The 6,126-nt window shown below is 35.0% G+C and overlaps 1 protein-coding gene across 1 annotated transcript in view; it reads left to right on the top strand.

Moving 5' to 3' along the window:
* The window catches only part of UMAD1 (UBAP1-MVB12-associated (UMA) domain containing 1), a 217,288-nt gene that overhangs the window by 70,024 nt on the left and 141,138 nt on the right, over positions 1 to 6,126 (top strand). The window lies entirely within an intron of this gene.

The following is a 6,126-nucleotide window of genomic DNA, read 5'->3' on the forward strand; positions in this document are numbered from 1 at the left end:
AGTTTTTCTTCTAAATGGAAGGAGTAAAATAATCAAATATTTGTTTAAAAAACAGAACTATGGTAGCCGCATGGGCCATGGTCTGTAGAGGAAACAGGTTTGAGACACAGAAGACCTTTGGGAGCCATTTGTAATGGTCTAGGCAAGAAATGATGAAGCCCTGAACTAGTAGGGAAGTTCAATAAAGGGGAAAAATACCTTCCAGAGAGATTTTTAGAGGTAAAGATCAAGAGGATTGGGTCACTTTTCATTTTAGAGTATAATGTTCAAGACTCCCAGGTATTTGATTTGCTCATAGTAATTAAATAACCCAAAAGACTTTTTGCTAAATTGTCTATTTATAAGCTACCTGTCTTACTCTCCTTGGGTGCTGTAAGACAATTTCCATCAACTAGGTGGCTTATAAACAACACAAATTTATTTCTTACAGTTTTGGAGACAAGGAAGTCCATGATCAAGGCACTGGTAGATTTGGTGTCTGGTGATGGACCACTTACAGGTTCAAAGATGGCTGACTTTTAGCCATGTCCTCACATGGTGGAAGGGGTAAGGGATCTGTGTGGGGTCGCTTTCATAAAGGCACTAAACCCATTCATGAAGCTCCACTGTCATGACCCAATCACCCCACCTCCCAAAGGTGGGATCCAAAAGCCCCACCTCCAAAACCATCCCCTTGGGAGTTAGGATTTTAACATATGAATTTGATGGGGTTTGGGGACAGGGCACAAACATTTTTTTCTATAGCACTGGCCCAGTAAAAAAAGATATTTTAGAAAAAAATTTTTGAAATAATTTAAGTCTCTTTTTTGGAATGTAATTTTAGACCAAGTTTGAAATAAGCTATTTGATTAGTTGTTTGGAATGATTTTTTTAATGGTGTATTAAAATGGATAAAAGATGCCTTAGGTATAAAAATATAACCTGAAATGTAGTGAAAGGGCTCACACGGTGGACGCAAATTGGATTTGAAGCTTAGCTCCTACCCTAACTGACCTGGTGACCTTGGCAAGTTGCTTAACATTGCTAAGCTTCATTTTCCTGATCTATAAATGGAGAAAGTAAGAGGATCCACCTCATGGGACTGTGAGGGATATCTGATATAAATGTTAGCTATTATTCTTTGGGTTATATATGTATATATATTAACTTATATATAATTATATATCTATATATAGAGATATATATAGTTTTTTGGGTTTTTTTTAGATAAATATTCTTATAGCTTCTGCTTGGAATTCTTGCTCCAGCCATTGAGATTCATGACAGTATTCTTGTTATTTAGTAAGCAAATGCAGTGAGTAATTCTTGTCCCTTTTAAGAAAATATCATTGACATTAGTGAACTGATAAGTTTTACTTTTGGTAAATATAAAAAAGTTGATTCTCCTGTGAAGTTCCAGTTGAGTGTTTTTTTTCTAAAATTTGCTTATCCTCAACTGCTATAATCAATAAATTCTGTGAGGAGAAATAAGTAGGCAGAAAAGAGAAAAGAGAAACAAATTTTTTTTTTTTTTTCAGATCTTCTGTGTCAGACCTTCTGTTTCTGACACCTCCATGAATACATCTGGGCATAAACTTCCTTTTTGTTAATTGCCAGTGTCCCAGTTATCTTTTACTGTTTAACAAGCTACCAAGACTTAGTGGCACAAAAATGACAATTTGTTATTATCATAGTTCTGTGGGTTGACTGAATGTAGCTGGGCTGCTCGTAGTTGAACTCTTTCATGTGGTTGTAATCAGGTGTTGGCTGGGGTTGCCATCATTAGAAAGCTGGACTGGGCTTGATATCCAGAGTGTCTTACTCATATGACTATCGGTAGATGCTAGGTCAAGCTAACGCTGAGAAAAAGATTACCTGTACATAGCTTCTCCATATCACTTGGGTTTCTCATAAAATGGTGGCTGGGTTCTAAGAATCACTAATCCAGACACACAGTAAGTAGAAGCTAGCAGGCCGGCTAAGAGCTACCCCCAGAACTGATACAGCATCATTTCCACCATGTTGTTTTGGTCAAAGAGCCTCAGGGTGTTCCCAGATTCAAGGCATAGAGAAATAAATACCATCTCTTGATGGGAAAATCTTGCTAAGGAACACATGTGATGGGAGATGTTTTGGCCGACTTTGGAAAATAAAATGTGTCCCGGTCAGTGATTATAGGTAAGGTAGAGAAAAAGGTAATTACGGAAGGTACCAATATTCTCATCACATTTAAAAAACTAATAAAATTTGGGGGTACCTGGGTGGCTCAGTCAGTTAAGCCTGTGACTCTTGATCTTGGCTCAGGTCATGATCTCATGGTTCATGCAATCGAGCCCTGCATCTGGCTCTGTGCTGACAGCACGGAGCCTGCTTGGGATTCTCTCTCTCTGCCCCTCCCCTACTCATGTGCATGTGCTCGCTCTCTTTCTCTCTCTCTCTTTCTCAAAATAAATAAACTTTAAGAAAAAAAGCTAAAAATTTATTTTGGAATAATTTTAGGTTTATAGAAAAGTTGCAAAGATACTATAGAGCATTTTGGAAATATATTTTTCATCCACATCTTACACAGCCAAAGTAGATTTGTTAGAACAAAGAAATAAATATTAGTACAATAGTATTAACTAAACCACAGAGTTTGTCTGGATTTTACCAGTTTCTCCATATATGTTTTGTTGTTGTTGTTGTTCTGGGATTAAATCCAGGGTACTACATCGCATTTAGCCATGTTCTCTTTTTACATGTGAATGAATCTCTCTCCTGCTGATTTTTCTCTTTTAACAACCCATTAGGAAATGGTTTACTTACAAATATGCATCTTTATAAATAGTAGAATTTTTTAAATGTGGTTTAAGTCAATTGGAGAATCAGTGATCTATAAAATATATGTTAGCCTTTTTAGGATACTGTAAAACATTTTCTAATGGGTTGCTATTAGTCTTCTAACAAGGGAAAAATAATAAAATTTCTAACAGAAATATATAACATCATAGCCATTTTGGGTGTTTTAAAAATTTCCATGTTAACTTTAAACCTTAATCTTTGTTGTATTTGTGACAGAAAAAAATTAAAAATGACTTAAATCAGTGTGAGTAAGACTTTAACATTGCAGTTTAAATTTATAGACTTCAACATAACCACCATTTTTTGGTGATCCAACATTCAGTCTGATTTTCCACCTCATTGAAAACATTCTCCAGCTGCTGCCGAGTGATTTCATAAATTGCATTCATGATCCTGGCTTGAAGTTCCTTTAAAGAATGTGGTCTGGATGAATACACAGCAGTTTTAACAGAGTCCCATAAAATATAGTTCAGTGGGATAGGTCAAGTTTAAAGTTGCACAAGGATTTCATAAACACCCTGAGTAGATGTGCACTAAAACTTCGAATGTGTTATATGGAAAAACCTTATAAAGGATGGCAGTGTTCCAAATGTAGATTGAGTTGGTCATCTATGAAACAATTCCTACTACTGATGGCTCTTAATAGTACCACCTGCTAGTTCTTTCATAGTAAATTGTGTGAAATAACACATTCTGTAAACTGATGAACTGCTTATTTATTTAATAAATCCATCAATGAAAGAAACCTCTGTCATAAGAAATGGAGCTATTTATTAGACTCAAAAGGTCTTAAGCCAGAAATGTCAGACATTTTTGTCGACAAAGAGTGTTGCAATCTGGCATTGTTTTTTTAAAACAGCAGCAAGTAACGCACCAGACCCAGTTGGTATATTTGTCCTTTATCTGGCAGGAAACTCCAGAATCTCTGGGTCGTCGGATGGATGCCAAGTTAAACCTCAGAAAGACATCAGTGGTCTTGGCATATAGTTCTGAAGATATTACTAGGCTATAAGTGTGCACTGAAGGCTGACATTTTTGGGTCCTTCACTGATGCGTTTCCTTTGTTGATTATATTTATTGGTTTAGTGGGAATATCTTTTCCCCAGCCATATGATTGTTATCCAAGAGAACAAAGCAAACCAGTATAAATTTCATATTCCTAAATTAGAATTGTGGTCCTCTTGTTAGAATAGATATTGCTCATGCTTTGAAATTAATATGATTACATGAAATGGATGGTACACAGAAAACATAGCAATTTGTGGTAATTATGTCTACACAGGCTAGTATGTTGGCCAGACACCGTGTAGAATTAATCCCAGGGCAGTGTTTCCTACTAGCCAGTCCCATGTCAATTGAAGTTAGGAATTTCAATATTCCTGTAAAAATATCTTATTAATTTTCAACTTGTCACTGAACCTTTCTTTAAATGTTTATGAAAACATATGGGTTATTTATACTTACCTATTTTATGTGCTTAACCTACTCTATTTGTATTAGTAACATGGAACTATCTTGAATCCAGCTACCACATACCAAGACAAATTTCCCCCTTGCCGATAAAATTTTTGATTTCTATAATACATAGTACAAGTATCTCTCTTTAGAGAAGAAAATATGAGTGCAATTTCTGGCTCTTTTAGATAATTCTGAATTTGTAATTTTCTTGTATCTTCAAATGATTGCGATCAACATTTTCTTTCTTTTTTTGTGGTTATTGTTAAGAATTAGCAGTGTATGCCTTAGTTGCATAGTTTTATCCTTCCCCACCTTATAAAAAAAAACCTTTTGATCCACATTATTATGATCAAAGTTATTATGAAGTTAGGGGCACCTGTGTGGCTCAGTCGGTTAAGCATCCAACTTCCGCTCAGGTCAAGATCTCACGGTTCATAAGTTTGAGCCCTACGTTGGGCTCCATGCTGTCAGTGCAAAGCGTGCTTGGGATTCTTGCCCTCTCCTCACTCTCTGCCCCTCCTCAGCTTGCGATTTCTCTCTCTCAGAATAGATAAACTTAAAAATAAAGTTATTATAAAGTTAGTGTAGAACTATAAGCTTAGTTAAAGCATTCCTTTTCAGATATTGTACCCAGTTCTGTAATCCTGGAGAGACTGCTGTTTGCCCATGGAGTCTCAGAGGTGACTCTACTGTAGAAAGCTAGGTGAAATTAAACCATTAGATTTACCCTGGTGTGGATGTGAATCCCATCAGTTCCCAGAAATTCTCTGGGTTCTGTACTTTGGTGTGGTAGCTAACTTTTACTTATTAAGACTTTTCATTTTAACTAAGGCTTTTAGATTTGAACCCTTAAGTTCATGAATGTAGGAAGCTTATGCTTTTGAAATTATCTGATCTATTTAATTTAGCTATATTTTGGTGCTTTTACTTTTCAGAGTTAAATCTCTCTTCTTATTTTGGCTTTCACCGAAGTAAAATAGAAAGATTCATTATTCTCTATTTTATGGAAAAGTATGAAGAAACCATTACTATTTTCACCATAAATACTTAAGATCTTGAGGAACATGGTTAAAAGGAAGCCATATACCACACCATACTCAAAGTAAATGCCTAGCCTTTGAGAAGCTTTTGTGATCTTTCATTTTCCATTCATTCCCTTAAAATGAAATAGTTACCTATAATTTCCATTAATTTTCATTATCACTTTATATCTTTTTGTTTCTGAAGTGAAATGGTATGCCAACTAATTTTATTTTTCATTAAAAAAAACAATGTTTTTAATCCCAAATGCATTAATTAAAAATGCTTTGCAGTCTCCCATAATTCTCACAAAATATCTAAGACCTGAAACTCTGATACTAAAAAACATTTTCATTCAATTTGAATTGTATTATATAATAAATATAAGATTAGAAAGTGTTTTATTTATGCTCCTTAAAGTATACTTAATGATCTATTGTGAACAGGGTGGTGTTATTTTAGTGGTTTCAACCATGGAACACTTGGGTTTCATAAAACCAATGGTGTAAAAAAATGTTCAGGAACACATCATATAAATTACTGTTTAATAGACAATGATTTGTCCGCGAAGAGTGATTATGCCTTAAATGAATATTGTTGCAAGGTCAGTCAAAGAGAAAAGTTGACGTTGGCTGATTGATAGCATAGCACTCTGGAGGGCACAGATATTATAGCTAGAAATAACCCATAATGGTATTAGATTTGAAGGAAAAATAGTATAATTTAAAGGTAATTTTTAAGGTACAAGAATGTGGACTTTCCAAGTCCACTTTTAGTTTGTTACACACATTTCTTGGAGAAACACTGGGAAAGATGTCACGTCTTCAT

The sequence above is a fragment of the Panthera pardus genome, unplaced genomic scaffold (assembly GCF_024362965.1).
Source record: "Panthera pardus isolate Hobbes unplaced genomic scaffold, ASM2436296v1 HiC_scaffold_8, whole genome shotgun sequence".
Classification (NCBI taxonomy): domain Eukaryota; kingdom Metazoa; phylum Chordata; class Mammalia; order Carnivora; family Felidae; genus Panthera; species Panthera pardus.